At 32.0% G+C, this 19201-nt stretch overlaps 2 long non-coding RNA genes across 2 annotated transcripts; one reads left to right on the forward strand and one right to left on the reverse strand.

The window, feature by feature from the left end:
* Positions 1–766: 766 nt before the first annotated feature.
* On the reverse strand, positions 767–7711 carry LOC143058071 (uncharacterized). Its single transcript, XR_012972936.1, has 3 exons — positions 7556–7711; positions 2239–2326; positions 767–1544 (listed from the first exon to the last, which is right to left on the reverse strand). It is a non-coding gene; the product is annotated as an uncharacterized LOC143058071 (long non-coding RNA).
* Positions 7712–14448: 6737 nt separating this feature from the next.
* LOC143058072 (uncharacterized) lies at positions 14449–19012 on the forward strand. Its single transcript, XR_012972937.1, has 3 exons — positions 14449–14668; positions 17226–17318; positions 18322–19012. It is a non-coding gene; the product is annotated as an uncharacterized LOC143058072 (long non-coding RNA).
* Positions 19013–19201: the final 189 nt, after the last annotated feature.

The following is a 19201-nucleotide window of genomic DNA, read 5'->3' on the forward strand; positions in this document are numbered from 1 at the left end:
TTATGGAGCAAATTAAACTAAACTACAAAACGGGTCTGACGAAAGATACGTATCGTGTCATGAAAGTGTGTGCATCTCGATTATAAAAACGTCATAGAACAGTCTCCGGGACAAGTTTGCAATTCCGCTGAGTGCAAAAGTTGTCACCTTAATTTTTGGAGTTAAGTCAAAACAAAGTTGATAACTTGGTTGGTATTGGTTCTCTGATATTTGTCCTAAAATTTGTTGGATCTAGCACCACTGTTGAAAAAGTTATGCCCCTTTTTTCAACAATTTCCTCAGAGGAAAAGTACTTTTCCTCAAGGGAAATCAAATTTCCCTGAAGGAAAAAGATTTTTCCTCAAGGGAAATTGTTTTTTCCTCAAGGGAAAAAGATTTCCCTTAGGGAATTTGCTGCATAATAATTTCCTTTGAGGAAATTCTTTTTCCTTAGAGGAAATTCTTTTTCCTTTGAGGAAATTTGCAGCTTCAAATTTTCCTTAGAGGAAATACTTTTTCCTTTGAGGAAATTTATAGCTTCAAATTTTCCTTGGAGGAAATACTTTTTCCTGTGAGGAAATTTTTGACAAACACTTTTCCTTGGAGGAAAATTCAAGACAACAAATTTCCTCTAGGGAAATCATTGTTCTTCAAATTTCCTCTAAGGAAATTTCTGAACATCAAATTTCCCTTAAGGAAATGTTTTCCCTTATTTTTACTTGTTAAACATTTCTTCACTACACCATGTATACAAACAGTATGAATATAATTATTACAAGACTGTATAATTGATGCAAATGATATTTAAAACTTTAATAAATGTTTGACTCAACATTTTAATGACATTGAAAATAATACAGTCTGACTGTTTAGATCTAGGTATTGTTTATACTTTTTATATAAATTTAACTTTGATTTATATTTTTTTTTGGAGCAAATGCTTCTATTTTCTTTGTAATTTTTTCAATGCGATACATTAATAAGCAACCAATTTGAATGTCATACCATTTGTGGTGTTCTAAAGAATTTGTTTATATATTTGCAGATTAAATAATAAAATAAACACTTTTCGTGTTATTTTAAATTAGAATTTCTTCTGTTTCAGCTTGTATACAGTTATTCTATCCACTACGTAAGAATTCAGTGAATACATTATTCCATTCACTAAACAATTCCCTTCAATTCTAAGAGAAATCATTTTTGCAAATTGTTCTTCAATGATCTTCTTCTGTATATTTGATATGAGGGAGCGATGTAAATGAGTGGATAAAACTGGTGTTCCTTTTTTCAACAACAAAATAGTATTTGTTCAGCATTCTCCTTTCTTTTGATTAAGATATGTTGTTGCTTTTATGCAATAGTGTTTTTGTGTATCTATGATAGAACTCCATTTTGTTTATGGTCATTATCATGTGATAATGTTGAAATTTCCTATTTCTTTTTTGCAGGAAAGCACACATTCCATTTCAAATTAATCCAATTATGCACTATGTAAATAAATTTCAACTTTAAGTTTCCTCTTCAGTAATGACCTATTGATCATGAAAACCAAGATGTCTGATCACCTATAAATACACAAAATAAACAAATAAAATGTTATAAATGGAGAGAGAAACAGCAATAAATGTTTTTCATGTGTATCTTTCCTTATTAAAATACATTAAGTAAACTTGAACTCGAGAAAAATAAATAACTGTGATGTAGACTAGAAAGTATAAAATGCCAAATAAAGTATTCACGAAAAATTAGTTGATTTACAGAAGTCAAGTCCGTGTTTGCAGGAAATTTACATCATTGGTTGTCTGGTGGAGAGTTGTCTTATTGGCAATCATACCACATCTTATTTTTATATAACCTTGCCATATTCCTATTGTGCCTGTCCAAAGTTCAGAGCCTGTAGCTTTTGTCAGTTTAGTCTGACACTAAAATTTAGTGGTTGTTGTTGTTGTTGTTTCATACCGGTCATATTTATTTTTTGTAATTTATTTTGTTATAAACTAGGCAATTACCATGATTAGTTTTACAGTTTGGATTGTTTCAATGTTTCATCTTTAGGTCTTTTATAGCTGCCTACTTTGACTATAGTATAGGGTATGGATTTTCTCATTATTGAAGGTCGTAACAGGCCTACAATTGCTTTCTCAAAGCCATGATAGTTTTCATATTTAATATACCACATCTTTTAATTTTTATAGTAATCATGATACTAGTAATCATCTTTCAAGTTCAATAACTTTTTTATATTAAAAGGTGCCTTACCATTTAGGTTTAGTTGGCTTCTGCAAATTTTACATTGCCTATCATTTCTGCTGTATATAATTTCTCTGTATCTTCTATAGTTCTTGTCCTATACATAAAAGAGTAAAAGTTGAATGACATCTTGCATCAATATTTTTTTCTGTTTAATGTACATTATGTATATTAATGTGTGTTTAATAAAAATCTAAACCGTGAGTGCTTGATAAGCTTCTTGCCCTTATAGCTGGTCTTTAAGCTTTAAATGAATTTTAATGATCGACTAAAAAACTATGAGCACTGTGCAAATAAGACCCCTGCCCTCCAAAAAAAAAAAAACATGCACAAACAGTGGTATTTATTGACATAAAACATGTATATAATTTGGCTCCATTTATAGATATATATCTCAAGTGACTATAAGTTTAAGGCTGCGATTTTTTTAACAAATACATAAATTTCTAAAAACCTTTCAAAGTTTTTGAAAATGGACAATTTTAAAATAACTTTGCAACAACTAAAGTTCCTTAACTCTGCATCTTATAAAAAATATACATGATAAATAGGGAATGATACTCCAGCTTGCATATTATTCAAAGTTTTAAAGGAACATAACTGAAGAACGGTAAAAGTTTTACTACCAAAATTTGAAATTGATCTGATTAAAATTATGATAAAAAGTATTTTTTTAAAGTTTAATAATAAAATTTGGTTGAGGAAAACTTAAGTTAGAAGGCCGAAACAATTTTTTCCATTTTTAAAGAACATAACTATAGAATTTAGTAAAAGAGACACTACCAAAATTCAAACTTAATCTGTATTTTGTGATGATAAGCATTGTGTATTGATTTCATAACATTTGGTTGAGACAAACTAAATTTTAGAGAACAGGAAACCAAAAATTCAGCATATTTTCCCCGTTTCTAAAGGGGCATAACTCTGATACTCTAGTACAGTAACACTGACATCACCAAAATTCAAACTTGATCTGAGAATTGTGATAACAAGCTTTTGTAAAAGTTTAATTGAATTTGGTTGAGGCAAACTAAAGTACTGTAAGAGAACAAAAAACAACTTTGGGACAGACGGACAAACGATCTGACAAGTGTTAAACATTATGCCCCCTCCACTTTGGGTCATAATAATAACTAGAGGCTCTCAAGAGCCTGTGTCGCTCACCTGTTAATGTGTTTACTGATGTCGGCCATCTTTGTTGGTAGGCGGGGTCATTAGACACTCTTTTTAAAAATAGATACCCTAGTATTATGATTGTGGCTAAGTTTGGTTAAATTTGGCCAAGTAGTTTTAGAAAAGATTTTTATACAAGTTACAAAAATGAGGAAAAGTTGTTTAATATTGACTCTAAAGGGCAATAACTCCTTAGGGGGTCCTCTAACAATTTTGATCATGCTGACTTATTTGTAGATCTTACTTTGTTGAACATTATTGCTGTTTACAGTTTATCTCTATCTATAATAGTATTCAAGATAATAACCAAAAACTGCAAAATTTTCTTAAAATAACCAATTTAAGGGCAGCAACCCAACAACAGTCAGAGCTCCAGATAAGAATTCACAAATTGGGTTTTTTACCCACCATATTCTTATATAATTGTGTGATTAAGTTTTTTGATTGCATTATCAATTCCAATTCACCCCTCATGTTAATATCAAATTGGGTTTTTCACCACCAAGCTCCTTAATGTATTGGGTTTTTTCATCAACACAATATTGAATATTTAGGCAATATCAACCCCAGATTTTTTTTCCATCTTAAATATGTTTCTTTCTTTGTTTAGCTGTTTTATTTGGTTTAGGGTTAGGGTTAGGGTTATTTGCTAGCTGTTTTATTTGGTTTATTGACTGAGAAGCAATTGTAGGTTTAATTTGTGTTCCGTTTCAAACCTTCTGCCAGTTTTGTATTTTCTCATATAAGCTGTAAAAAAAAAACGGATATGTGTATTCACAGGCACTCTTCTTATACCTTTATATAATAAATTCTGAGACCAGTGCCTGTGTGTGTATTCATTAATTAACCATAAATGAAAAAAAATAGTATATAAACTCTAATTATACTTGAATGTTTTTGTTTTATTCCAATTTTCATAAATCTGGGTTTAGTTGTTTTTTATTAGAACTTTTGGTTTCTGATGCTTTATCATGTCAAAATTAATTTGGCCTTGTTCACTTTTTCCAACTGATTTCGTTTTTGAGGAAACCCTGTTTTTATTAGCAATGTTCTCGTTAAGGTGCATACACACGCCCATGTGTTCGATGGACGCTTCCTAAAACACTGGCTGAGTCTTGTTATCATCATAACTTTCCCTAAGCTTTTCAAAAGAAGCAGAAAACATGCTTCTATTCAATATTTTTACCGGACATTCACTTTTGTTTTAATTCAATGTATGTAATGATAAATCCCAAGCAATGCGAAAAAAATATGACTTCATGACACACGCTAATTGGATAAACGCCGAGAAGATCGAAATGTTTTCAAAAACACGTGTACCTATTGAGCAACGGAAAACTCTAACAGGGACCCATTTCAGCTACTTGATGCAGGGTTCTATTTTTAGAACGAAAGGAAATTTCCAATTATAAATATTATAAAAATAGTTTACGCGACCACTGTAAACAGATAAGGGTAAATAACGCAAATGGTAGCCAATAAAAGGGTTGAGAACTCATGGTTTTGGAATATAATTGGGTTTTCCTTTGAATTAATTGGGTTATTGAACCCTGCAATGGGCAATTGCATTGGGTTTTTTATTATTTGTATTGCGTGATCACGCAAATACGCAGCTTATCTGGAGCTCTGACAACAGGTTGTCCGATTCAACTAAAATTTGTGAGGGGATATATCTTATTCTGATGGACATTAAAATCTTGAAAGATTTGCCCTAAATGTCTTGGTTTCAAAGATATAAAGCAAAAACTGCATTTTACCACTATGTTCTAATTTTAGCCATGTCGGCCATTTTGTTTGGTAGGCTGGGTCATCGGACACATTTTTTAAACTATAAACCACAATGATAATTGTCGCCAAGTTTGATTAAATTTGGCAAAGTAGTTTTAGAGAAGAAGATTTTTAGAAAAGTTACGAAAAATGATGAAAAGTTGTTAAAAATTGACTATAAAGGGCAATAACTCCTTAAGGGGTCGACTGGCAATTTTGGTCTTGTTGACTTATTTGTAGGTCTTACTCTGCTGAACATTATTGCTGTTTACAGTTTATCTTTATCTATAATAGTATTCAAGATAATTACCAAAAACTGCAAAATTTCCTTAAAATAACCATTTCAGGGGCAGCAACCCAACAACAGGTTGTCCGATTCGTCTGAAAATTTCAGGGCAGACAGATCTTCACCTGATAAACAATTTTACCCCCGTCAGATTTGCTCTAAATGCTTTGGTTTTTGAGTTATAAGCCAAAAACTGCATTTTACCCCTATGTTCTATTTTTAGCCATGGCGGCCATCTTGGTTGGTTTGACGGGTCACGCCACACATTTTTTAATCTAGATATCCCAAGGATGATTGTGGCCAAGTTTGGTAGAATTTGGTCCAGTAGTTTCAGAGGAGAAGATTTTTGTAAAAGTTTACGGACGACAGACGACGGACGCCAAGTGATGAGAAAAGCTCACTTGACCTTTCAGGTCAGGTGAGCTAAAAAGGGAGTTTGTCAAGATATAAAAACAATTCACCAAAGTTTCATAAAAATTTGTGAAAGCATTCTTGAGACTATCCTAATCCCAAGTCATGATAGTACAATGACATAAATCAGATTTTTTTTTTAAATTAAAAGGAAAATTATCATGTTTATGTTATACAAAAATAATTCACCAAGTTTCATGAAAATTGCTCAAAGCATTATTAATAGTATACGTACTGGAAAAATCCCCCCTTTTATGAATTTAAAATCCCTAAAAATTAAAAAGGAGCTTAATTATCATGATTATATCAATAGAAAATTCACCAAAGTATTATGAAAATTTTATGATTAATGTATTCTAATTCCAAGACTATCTAAGACATGGTTTGTTTGAATTAAAAAAGTTGGAATAAAGTACCTGCTAGAATTCAGGAGAATTAGACCAAATCAGGCTATCTTCTAGATTATCAGACAATTGACTGTAGAAAAGGAATTTTCTTTTTTCTTATTTAGCTATTTGTTATCTCTTTCCTTAATATATACTGAACTAAGCCATTTTTTCACATATTTTTATTGTTTTTTCTCTCTTGTGACTTGTTATTTAACATAACAAAAAAAAACAAAGGCAATGAAAGAGAAACTGACAATGCCAAGGCAAAACATAAGATGCAGAAAAGAAAAACAAAACAAAACACTTAGCAACACCAACATCACCAAAAAACTAGTGTTGAATTCATGTGCTCAGTCAGTCAGTGAGAGTTCGCAGATCCTGACCTACTATATCTATGCTTAAAAACCTAAAAATCATATAGTTCTAAACAAATTTTGTAAATTTATACTTGATTAAAATGTTGTCATAAATAGCATAGACACCTCTGAGTTTTGAGAACCACATCATCATGATGATGATGTGGTTCTCAAAACTCAGAGGTGTCTATGCTATTTATGTCATGTGTTAATTGTGCGAGTATAATCATTGATAATCATGCACAAGATTGACTTTTAAAAGCCTATATATTGAAATTTTCTGAAAATATTGCATGCATTTATTAATATGACCAATTTCAAGAAATGCACACAGATGTGAGATGATTTATATAATTGTAATTTCAGGAATTTACAGTAAAGGCTTTTATCCTCACTGCATTTTGCACTTTTCCTAATCCAGGAGCCAGAAGTTATGGCCTTTGTGACCTTTGTATGATTTTTATTTTAGTTTCTTTTTTTTATATTGAAGAGTTTAGTATGACGTCCATTATCACTCAACTAGTATACATTTTTGTTTAATGGCAAGCTAAAGCATGCCTCACAGGCAAGGATCCAGGGGGGGGCTGAGGGTTGGACATGTTGGAACCCCCTTTCTTTATTGGACGATCAATGCATTTAAATGGGGACATGAAGTTGGACACCCCCCCCCCCCCCCAAAAAAAAAATTGTCCTGGGTGAGGAACCCCTCCTTTATATGACTAGATCCACCCCAGTCTCAGGTACCGGGATTTTCTCGTTGCAATGAAGACCCATTGGTGACCTATTGCTGTTATCTGCTCTTTGGTCATGTTGTTATCTCTTTGATACATTCCCCCATTTCCATTTCCATTTTCTTATCTGTTCTATTATAAATATTAGAAACGAGTTTGGCGCCTTTACAAAAATATAATTGTCTGTGCTGATAGGGGAGTATGTGTGCATACCAATATTTAAATTTTCTAGGCCTTCTTTTTGAATATTTTGTGCATTTCTTGGTAAAATACTGTCAGACCTCGAGTGCTGTTGTTTTACAAAAACGGTCAAGTAATGTAGGGGAAAGAAACTAACTAAAAAGACCAAAATAAGCCACAACTAATGGGGGTCTCATTGGGGTTTTGTTCACGGATCCCGCTTAGTTACTACTTATTTTTTTAGATTCTCGCATGATGCCATCCCGCTTACACTATGTAAGTGAACAATTCTGCTATTTTTGTAATTTCCCATGTCCCGCTAAACTTCATTTCGCGTTTTCACGGCACAATAATTTAAGGGAGGATAGGACCTTTATCGGGACTGTGGGATCGGGTGTTTTTAAGCTCTGGATTTCGGGATTGACCCTTTCGGGATACGATAATTCTTTTTTCGAATTTCGGGACCTCTGGATTTCGTGTTTTTAAGCCCGGGATTTCGGGATTTCGTGTTTTTAAGCTCGGGATTTCGGGATCAGTACCCCTCCTACCCTCCCTCATAATTTGACTTTCATGTGTCACGTTTACAAAAAATACGCCTCGACAATCCCGAGTCCCGCTCAGACCCCCCTTATAGGTACATAATGAATAGTTTAAAGGCACTGGCTACGGTTACATGGAAATGTAACAATAATAAAAATATTATTGTTACATTGGAGACTAAATGCCGGAATGCATGGTTGGGTAAGGACCTGTTTAATTACGAATGTAACAATAATTATTGAGACTACGGTTACATTGCGTTATTGTTACATGAAAGACTAGTAATATGTACTAAATAATAAAAGTTGAGGACATTTATTACATACATTTATAACATACAATTTATTTACTGTAATTTTTTATTTACAATGACAATTTCTACAAATCCAGTAAGTTGTTTTTAAAGTCCGACACATTTTTGATGAACGAAATGTATACGTCCTCCACGGATACGTGTACATACAGAATTTCTTAGTATTTAAGTTACCAGTTAGCAAACTTTGCTTTTGATTATCAATTTGCGTCAAGTTATAAAGCTGTATGAAATGTATGTCTTGATATTGTTTCAGTTTCGTTTAAAACGCATCCCAAGTTTTATTTTTTTCACCATAAACAAAATTGGTCTAAAGTATAATGACAGTTATAAGAGTAGGTGTGCAGTTAAATACTTTAAAAAAGTGAAACAATTGAACTATATTTTTCGCCTTTGACAGTCACACTCCTAATCTTGAGTAGTATCTTTAAGAACATCAAAACCATTTATATGTAGTAAAAATATTCAAGTTGTACACCATTTGTTGAATAATAGTATTTTATTATTTATCAGTATGAAATTACAAGTATTGTTTAGTACATATGAAAGAATGAAGCAATACAACTATAGAAGATTTAAGTTTAATCAATCTAGCGTACATTGCTGTTTTACATGTAACAATAACGTTATGTAACCGTAGCCTCAGTAATTATTGTTACATTTGTAATTAATCGGTTCCTCCCCCAACTTTGCATTCCGGCAATTAGTCTCCAATGTAACAATAATATTTTTATTATTGTTACATTTCCATGTAACCGTAGCCAGTGCCTAGTTTAAATTACTATGTAGTCAGTAGTCGGGTCAAATACACATGTATATACTTTTAGACGACCTTAGATTCATTTTGAACACAGCGAAAATACTCATTAATATTGAACATTTTAGATCACTTCACATTTAGATTTTATAACTTTTAAAATTAAGACCATATAGATTTAAGATCATTTAATCGAAAGATTATAATTTGTCAATGCGCAACTGTAACCAGGTACTGCATTTTTTTTTTTTGCATGCGTCAAGAAACAGTTAAAAGTGCCGGGAATAGAAAAGCAAGTTAAACTTCTCATCTGGACTTTTTAATAAGTCTGTATACCGGACCTCTTCTCTATTTTGGGATTGAAAAAAAATCTAAAGTTAAAAATGCGGTTTTGAGTCTATTTCTTCTTTTTAATTTGGTAACACGTTAAGCCATTAGTGACACTAATATGGTATATTACCAATAATAAGGCCATATATTTCGGTGTGTAGAAATACCGCAAAAGACTTCTTAGTGCACCAAGAAGAAAGTTTTTGCATTAAGGACACTAAAACGATGTTTTAAGATCACAGCGAACATGAATATAAGAGGATATGATTAAATACCTCAAATCTATAAAGTAAGGTATCAATAGATTTTGTAATTTTGAAGTTAAATGACTTTTTAATCAACGCCTGCCACTCGCCACGTGACCAACGGTTTATTGCAGATTCCCGAATCATCATGTTCAATCAACCTAATCCAATAAACAATTGTCTTTTGATCGTTACTTATTGATTAATCAATGGTTGTTAACCTAACGGTTTAGCGTGGTATAAATTCAAGTTTATGAAAGAAAAATAAAAAATAAATTTTGTGTTATAAAACTTTGCCTTTGTTATATATATTTAGTTTTTAACGAAATTGCTATGCAAGCTTTTTTTATTTAAAGAACCCTATTTTGAGATAAAAATTGAGAAACAAATGCTTTTGATATTTCATTTCCTTACTAACAACACAAGAGTTTACATACTATCATTATTCCTTGAAAGACATTTGAGAGTATGTGGTGTCCATGGGGTTCTTCAAAATCCGATTACAGAAGTAATATATAGAAAAACTCCAAGAGGTAAAATTATTTTACGTTTTAAAAAGAGAATTATAGAATAAATCATAACTGTCTTCTATGAACGATAACTTTAAACTGGTGTCAATGCTTTTTTTTTTTAACAATTCATCTTTATTTCAACAATTGAAAATGAATACCATTTTATTTTATAATGTAATAAGCACTATGGGCAGGCGCGGATCCAGAGCTTGAAGTGGGGGTTTGGGGGAGGGGTTATGTGAGAAATGTTTAAAACACTAGAGAAGTTTTCATGTTATACCAAACCATATGTTTTTCAAGAAATGGCACACTTTTTGTTCATCCGGCATATGGTTACTCTAAATAAAATTTTAAGTATTAATTTTATATGTTTAATTATTTGATTACAGATCGTATCTACCCGTTTTGCAATTCATGTATCACTCTAAGGGAGGCTAATAAAGATATATATAATAAAATATAGAGATAGCAGCCTTGGATTGTCTTAATTAAATCCTTTGGTCCTCTAATTATCAAGTTACCCTCTGGCCAATGTTATTATGACTTGTGTATATTTAAAGAAGTGTAGCGACAACGTGTCACTCTATTCAGTGCTAGATATTCAAATTATAATAAAGATAACATTAAAACAAGAAATGGTTAATACAAAAAATATTTTAAGATTTTCAACCGGGGGTGGGCTCGCTTTAACCCCCTAAATCCGCTAATGATGTGGGAGAACTAAATTATTTAGTTAACTTAATCATATGACTCTTAAGCCCGTTCTGCCATTATTAAGAAACGCTAAAGAACGGAAATGTATGATTTTAAGATTTGGAAATAAATGAAATTGGTGTCACAAATGGTATGTCTGCTTGTATTTAAAATATTTTATAAATAGATATAATGCTCATATACATAATTATTAACGGTTGTTTTACTTCGCTTATTTATAGCATTTAACAAATAACTTCGTATTCTTATTTTCGGCATCAAATAAAAATAATGGAATAAATATATTTTAAAAGACAAGGAAAGTGAATTAAAAAATATATACAACAACAAAAAAGCGAAAGGAGATGTGGTACGACTGTCAATGAAACACCTATCCACAAAAGTTAAAAATGAAGAAGATGTCAGAAATAAATTGGTCATAATTTATTTACAGTCTAAAACATCGAAGGGACTAAACATCAACCTATACATATTTATACTTGTAATGCATTTGTATATAAACATCGAATCAGAAATATGTTCCTTTCCTAAACATGTTTAAAAACATTGCTGTGATAGTTATCAAAAGTACCAGGATTATAATTTACTACGCCAGACGCGCGTTTCGTCTACACAAGACTCATCAGTAACGCTCAAATCGAAATATTGATAAATGGCATAGTTCTTAACATTAGAAAAATGAATGAAGTATTGGCAACTGGACGTTAAGCAACCAAATATCAATCCTCACTTTTCCGTGAAGTGTTCACAATTATTTGTCTTTTTAAAATTAAAAGGATGAAAAATTCCCAAACTGAAAAGAGTTGAAAATACGCTATTAATTTAGAAGTAAAAAATATAGCAGACAGAATAAAGACGGCAAAAACAAACAAATGAAAAAAAAAAATAGAGAACAATTTGAAATACCATATACATGTTTAATCAGTATACTAGTAGATCACGGGCCAAGGTTGAGCGAACATGAATTGCTATCGATTATACTAAAGGTGACAATCAACTTTTTGAGGCACGTGTCGAGAAAACATTAGAAAAAATATAATTTAAAATTATGAAAGGAGTAGGTCCGGTAAGGACCGATTTTGGCCTCAAATTTCAGGTTCATCTGACGAAAGATTTTGACCACTTTTGAAACACTTTAAAAGTGTCTATTTTATTTGATTCTATTAGTGTATGTGGAAGATTTTCACTGATTTTGTCATTAAAAGCTCAATTAAATATGAAAAATCCACCAAATATGCCGGAAAATGTCACTTTTCAGATGGTTTTTGCAATTTAGCATAACTTTATGGTGCTTGCACCCGATATAAGTGCCATGTATTGTCAAAAACAGCCCATATTTATGTAGCAGAAGCATTCTACTGTCCAAAAAATAACTAAAAGTTTACTTTTAACAATTTTGTAAAACTGCTATGTTTTGGGACCAAAAAGGTGTCTTACCGGACCTTCTCCTTTTACAAAGTCTATTTCTATATGCCATATCCTTTGTGACAGTTGTATCATTCCATCAGGTCCTTAGTGCACATTCAAGTTTGTTCTTAGTGCACTAAGGAGGTCCTTTGCGGTGTTTCTACGGACCCCATATATTTGAAGCTGTTCAAAATTCTGTACATTATAGGTACGTGTATCAGATCGGACAATAATTTTCATATATATAAAAAGAATTACTGTATAAGTTATCTAGTATGAAATATGTCCACTGGACCGACCGTGCAAGTGCTATATATATTAGATCATGTATATAGCCAGTCAAAAAGATGTGGTATGATTGCCAATGAGACAACTATCCACAAAAGACCAAAATGACACAAACATTAACAACTATAGGTCACACAAGGTCGTTAAAAACTTCCATTTGTTGTTGTTCACTGAAAATAAGCTCATAAAAACACGAATCCCCGTTTACTCAATTCCCCCTTTATTTGTTAATATTTCTTTATCTTTTTCTTTTGATTTTATCATATCTTTTTTGTGAAATATTTTGTGTGGTCGAACATGAAATTGCCTCCGATGCTACAAAGAAAATTTGTTTAATGTCATCTGTTGCAATATATGTACTACACGTGGACAGGATGTTCCCCAGAAAATTATAAGTTATACACACCCCGATATAACCCCGAGGGTACACGCTACTGTCATATGGAAAATAACTGGGTCACCTGTAAGATGGTAATCAGCCATGCAACTAATTAGGTTACTGACCATGTCACTTCAATTTAAAAAGTTTATCGTTAGATATCAAAATGATAAATTCATTTTAATTAAAAATTTAAGAACTAAAGGATTTATCATTATAATGAAGTGAAATAATTCAACCAAATCGTATATAGATTATATCAAGGATTTTCTTACTATACAAATCCTTGATTATATACATATTTTTTTTGTCTATGCCGGAAAGAATTGAAAAACTGTATTTATAATTTTTGATTTGTTTTATAGAAATCTGTGTAGGTCTCATGAAATGGAACTCACGCAACGCATGTCTAATTAAGATTTATAAATTTATTGAAAAATATAACAAAAATTTAGTTTTGATATTAAATTAAAGTTACCTTTCCGCGCTGTAATTTATTTGATATGACATGAATCAAGCAATTTTTGTTGAGGGATTTATGGGTTTGTCCATACAACGTATAAAAAAAGAAGTGTATGTTATTAGTATTTCACATGCCTTGTTTTCGCCTTGAAGCTCATTATTCAGAGTGTTGCAGACAAGATGATGAAAATAACGTCCAAGATACTTTTTTCGATCATCGTGAAGAGACAATTTTAATTCCCATTCCTCGATGCACTCTACCCCTGATGAATTGTATATTTATAATTCCTCGTGCTTTTAATTAGCCCCCCACCCCTTTCGTGGTTACCGGTATGCCAACAAATACCCGGGGCTTGATTTACATGTAAAATCATGGGCGGATCCAGCCATAATAAAGGGGGTTCCAACTACATGTCTCCATTAAATAAGGGGTGTCTAAGCATACCTAAGTGTCAAAAGAGAGTTTTTCCCGACCTATTCACATATTTTTAAGGTTCCTATATACAAGGTGATAGGACGTTCGGTTCCGTTGGAATAGGCTACCTTTTCACGCTATGCCTTAAAACTTTTCCTGATGCACAGGTAACCTATTCCAACGGAACGTCCTATCACCTTGTATATAGGAACTTGAGAGGATTCCCGAGATTATCATTTATGCAATGCTTGCTCACAAAATGCTAGGGGAGGCCAACCCCGGATTCCATCCCCTTCGACCCGCCACAGAATACAGATATAATTGATAATTGTTATTTAAAAGTCATATACTATAGCCACTATATAGTACTAGAACCGAACACCTGTTTTGGGATATATAATTATACATACACCACATCTTCCTATGTCTATATAGCTGATTTACCGTAAATAACTGCGAGAAAATGAATAATACACAAGTTGATAATTGTCTCTTCTCTGCTAATTTTAATGTGCATGTAATATTCACTCTGATTTACTTGTGAGACCACCGACACTTATAATAATTACCTACAAAATAATAGGTGCTCCTTTACTGGGAAGAACATTTCGGATCCGATCAATTTATTGGTTCCATTCCCCCATTCTACACTTCTCCTTAGAAAAAATGCCTTGCAATGCGTCATAATTATCTGGACTACTAACTTACTTCCATATAACTTCGAAAACAGACTATAATCTATTTCACTAGATGAGATTGGGCTCACAGATTTTTTAATGGATTGGTAGTTTTATTTAAAGCACAAGTTTACAAAGCAAGATTAATCACATTTTTCACCCGGCCTACGGCTACACATCAAATGGTTGCCTCCTTACTGACTTACACCATAGATGTATTACATCTATGCTTACACCTACACAAGCTAAACAAACATGTGACAACTCTTCACCAATGACCTGAGTGAAAGGTTGATGGGGGGGATCCAGAACTTTTCATTGGGGGGGGGGGGGGGTTGTTCAGATGGGGGATGCTTGCCTCAGTCATGTTTCTGTGATTCCCTATATAATCAACAAAATTTTTCACACAAAAAGGGGGGCAGGGATTTCTCCTTAATAAGAAATCTCTATTTTCAGCATAAGCTCATATAAATTTGCCTTTTGAAGAACTGAAATAAATATGAGACGGCTAATGATTTTTCAGATGCTTTACATTAAAATACATCCATGTGACATTCACAATTATATATAGATCCAAATTTAAAAAGCTATTTTTTTCAATATTTAAATAATGTAGGATCAAATCTTGATACATGTATGTAGTTGAAACTGTTAGCTTTAAACATGTTAAACATTAAAAAATGAACACCCAAAGTTTAAACCATGTTTAAACATCAGAATGACCATGTAGTCTTTATTAATGTATGCTATTGCTATGAAACTAGGTCATTGTAGGTTAACTGTCATCTATTCCCTTAAATCTTTGTTCCCAGTCACCCCAAGTTTGATTTAAATTAGTCAAGTATATATCTACTCTATTAGGTCTCTAGTTTGGATAGTTAATAACTTGCAAATTAAAATCATACTCCTCCCAAATTTATTTCTTTAAATATTATGGATGAAATACATGTAGCAAGTAAGGGATGAAATTAAATTGGATGAAATGTGGCATTTTTTTTTTGATAAAGTAGTATGTCTGATGTTGTCAAACTTAATTATAGACCCTTAAGGGGCGGATCCAGTCATTCTAAAAAGGGGTGGGGGTGGGATTCTAACCCAGGACAAAAGGGGAAAGGGGGGGGGGGTCCAATTACATGTCCCTATTCAAATGCATTGATAATCCGAAAAAAGGGGGGTTCCAATCCCTTGAACCCCTCTCTGGATCTGTGCCTGCCCTTTAAAAATAAAATTATCCTTATTTTGAGTTAAAGCTTATAGATTTTTCTATAATGCTTCTCAGGGGCGGATCCAGCCATTTTAAAAGGGGGGTCGCAACCAAGAGCAAAGAGGGGTTCCAACTATATCTCCCATTCAAATGCATTGCTCGGTAAAAGAAAAGGATTCCAACCCTCGAATCTATGGTCAGGTTGTTGTCTCTTTGACACATTCCCTTTTTCCATTCTCAATTTTATCATGTAGTCGTCGTTGTCCCAGGACATTTAGTTGTCGCTTAATTACTTTAGTACAAGTAATAGCAATCTATGAAATTTAAACACAAGGTTTGTGACCAGAGTTTTTGTTCAGAGTTTAGGAATTACATGAATTAGGGGCCAACAGGGGCCAATAGTAAACTTTGTTTGATTTTATAGAAAATTGAATTATTGGAGTTCTTTGATATGCCAAATCTAACTGTGTATTTAGATTCCTAGTTTTTTGGTCCTGTTTAAATTGGTCTACCTTAAGGTCCAAAGGGTCCAAAATTAAACTTATTTTGATTTTAACAATATTTAAATTCTTGGTGTTCAGATTAATATGCTGAATCTGAATATTTACATAGATTTTTTTATTATGGGCCCAAATTTCAAGTTGGTCCAAATCGGGGTCCAAAATTTTACTTTGTTTGATTTCAACAAAAATTGATTATATGAGGCTCTTTGATATGCTGAATCTAACCATTCATTAAGATTTTTGATATTTTGGCCCGTTATCAAATTGGTCCACATTGAGTTCTAAAAGGTCCAAAATTTAACTTTATTTGATTTCACCAAAAAATGAATTATTGGGGTTCTTTGATCATGTTGATATGCTGCATCTAACCATGTATTGAGATTTTGAATATTGGACCATTTTAGAGGTTAATTGTCAATTTAAAATGTTTAAGTACTTGGACCGCATTCATTCTGTGTCAGAAACCTATGCTGCATCAACTATTGAATCACAATCCAAATTTAAAATTCAGAGTTTATCGAGCTTGAATGTTGTGTCCATACTTGCCCCAACTGTTCTGGGTTCAACCTGTACGTTTGTATCAAGCTGAGCCATGCATAGCATTTTTATTGGTTATTTATATATTAATTTGAAATTTTGACAAGTGAGACACATACAGGTTATACTGTTAACAATATTTCAGAGTTTAACGTAGTCAAGCGAAACAAATTTTAGAAGAATAGTTGAATCATGTCTTTGTTGTCAAATGAAAAATTAGTACGAACACAAAGAAAAAGTATGGGAATGTTTGTTTTTTAAACTATTGGCCAGGGTGAAAGTCTTTGAAAGTCATGACTGGCAAAAAAGTTTGTGAAATGAAATAGCACAAATATTCCATTCTTTTTAAATATAACTGAATATAAAGAAAAACACAAACTGATGTTTTATAATAGTTTTTACCCTTTTTATGTTTTATAGGACAAGAAATATAGAAAAATAATGAAAAATATAAACAGTTACAATAGAAATGAGCGCAAAACAAGATAAACAGAATACAACAAGGCCTAAATGGTAAGACCACTTCTATATACTGTAAATTCAGATTTTTCAGGGAATGGACAACTTATTGTGATTACAAAAAAAATCTGCATAAAGATCTATATAGTTACATGATATATATATATATATGTTTCTGTTTTTGCGATACTCACCCAGTCACATTTAATATTCGCATTACTAAAAAGTTTCGATAATTTCTGAATTACAGTAATAAAAGAAATTGCCTTTGAATGATGACTCATATAAAAATAAGAAAATGTGGTATGGTAAATGAGTGACTTATCCACCAGAGTTCAATGAAGCGGATGCAAGAAATTAAAGGCCAATCATGGGCCTGCCTTCAATAATGAGAAAACACTTCCTCTATAGGTCATCCATTAAAGATCTCAACATATAAAGATTTAAACAATCCAATTTAGTTCAACATGTTCAAAGTCAATAACAATTAATAAAAAAAAATCATGCCTAATATAAAATATTGTTTGTTTCTCCAATCCTGACCGACCCTGCAAAAATGGCCCTACTCATAAAATTTTATTGTCAAAACTAAGCCAAATATTATTTTATTCATTTCTGATTTTCGGGCTTGCCGGATCATCCGATAATATTCAGGCTTTTGGGAAAAATAAAATTATTTACCTACCTAACTACCCACACCTGGCTTGTCAGAATAGGGATTAGGGAAAAAAACAATATATTAATTTAGGCCTCATGTCTGTGAGCACTCAACCTGACCATAATATAGGACAGTGGTTCAAATATTAACACAACATATGAACATTATATAACAACTATTGCAAGTGGCTCAACTTTAAATATCACTGCAAGGCACTAAACAACGAATATTAAATCTTGGACACAAAGCACTGAAATAAGAGAACTCATAAGCATGACAAGTAAGAATATCAAATGAAAGTTTCTCAAAATGTTCATTAAAACATGATAAAATAAGCTTATTTATATTGCTGTTTTTTTCTCCATTTATAACATTTTTTTTTATTTTGTGTATTTATAGGTCAGATATCTTGGTTTTTATGATCATCAACAGGTCCTGCAGGTCTATACTGAAGAGGAAACTTAATTGTTAATACTTTTCTACATAATGTGCTAATTGGATTATTAATGTGAAATGAACTCAACTGTGTGTTTTTCTGAAAAAAGAAATAGAAAAAATCCTACAAAATTGCTATAAACAAAATGGAGTACTATCAAAGAACACAATTGTGTAAAATGTAACAACCTACATTCATATTAACTGATGGATTATGGAGAAATTAAGAAAAAAAATAGTATCTTTGTCATGTTTGTTGTCGAAATAAACACCTGCTTTATCCATTCATGTACATGGCTCCATCATATCAAATATACAAAGAAGATGTTTGAAGAACATATGTTGCCAAAATTTATTCAACCAATTGAAGGAAGATGTCTTGTGGATTGAATTATTTATGCACTGAACTGTTATGTAGGGGGTCGAATACACAGCAGCTGAAACAGAAGACAAGTTAATTTGACATGAAAAGTGTTTATTTGATTTAATATGCAAATATGAGCACAATATTAATAACATCACAAATAGTATGATATTCATAGCGTTTTGCTTATTATTGTATTGTCTTAAACATGCTAAACAGTCAGCCTTTTGTTTTTGTATGTTTAATACTCACCATGAAAATTTGTATTACAGTATTAAAGTTTTAATTATCTTTTGTATCAATAATTCAGTCTAGGAGAAAATATATTACAAACTGTAATACTGTTTGTACTGTTATGAAATTTCCATAGAGGAAAAACATTTCCTTAAGGGAAATTTGATGTTCAGAAATTTCCCTAGAGGAAATTTGAAGATCAATGATTTCCTTAGAGGAAATTTGTTGTCTTGAATTTTCCTCCAA

The sequence above is a fragment of the Mytilus galloprovincialis genome, chromosome 14, assembly GCF_965363235.1.
Source record: "Mytilus galloprovincialis chromosome 14, xbMytGall1.hap1.1, whole genome shotgun sequence".
NCBI classification, from domain to species: domain Eukaryota; kingdom Metazoa; phylum Mollusca; class Bivalvia; order Mytilida; family Mytilidae; genus Mytilus; species Mytilus galloprovincialis.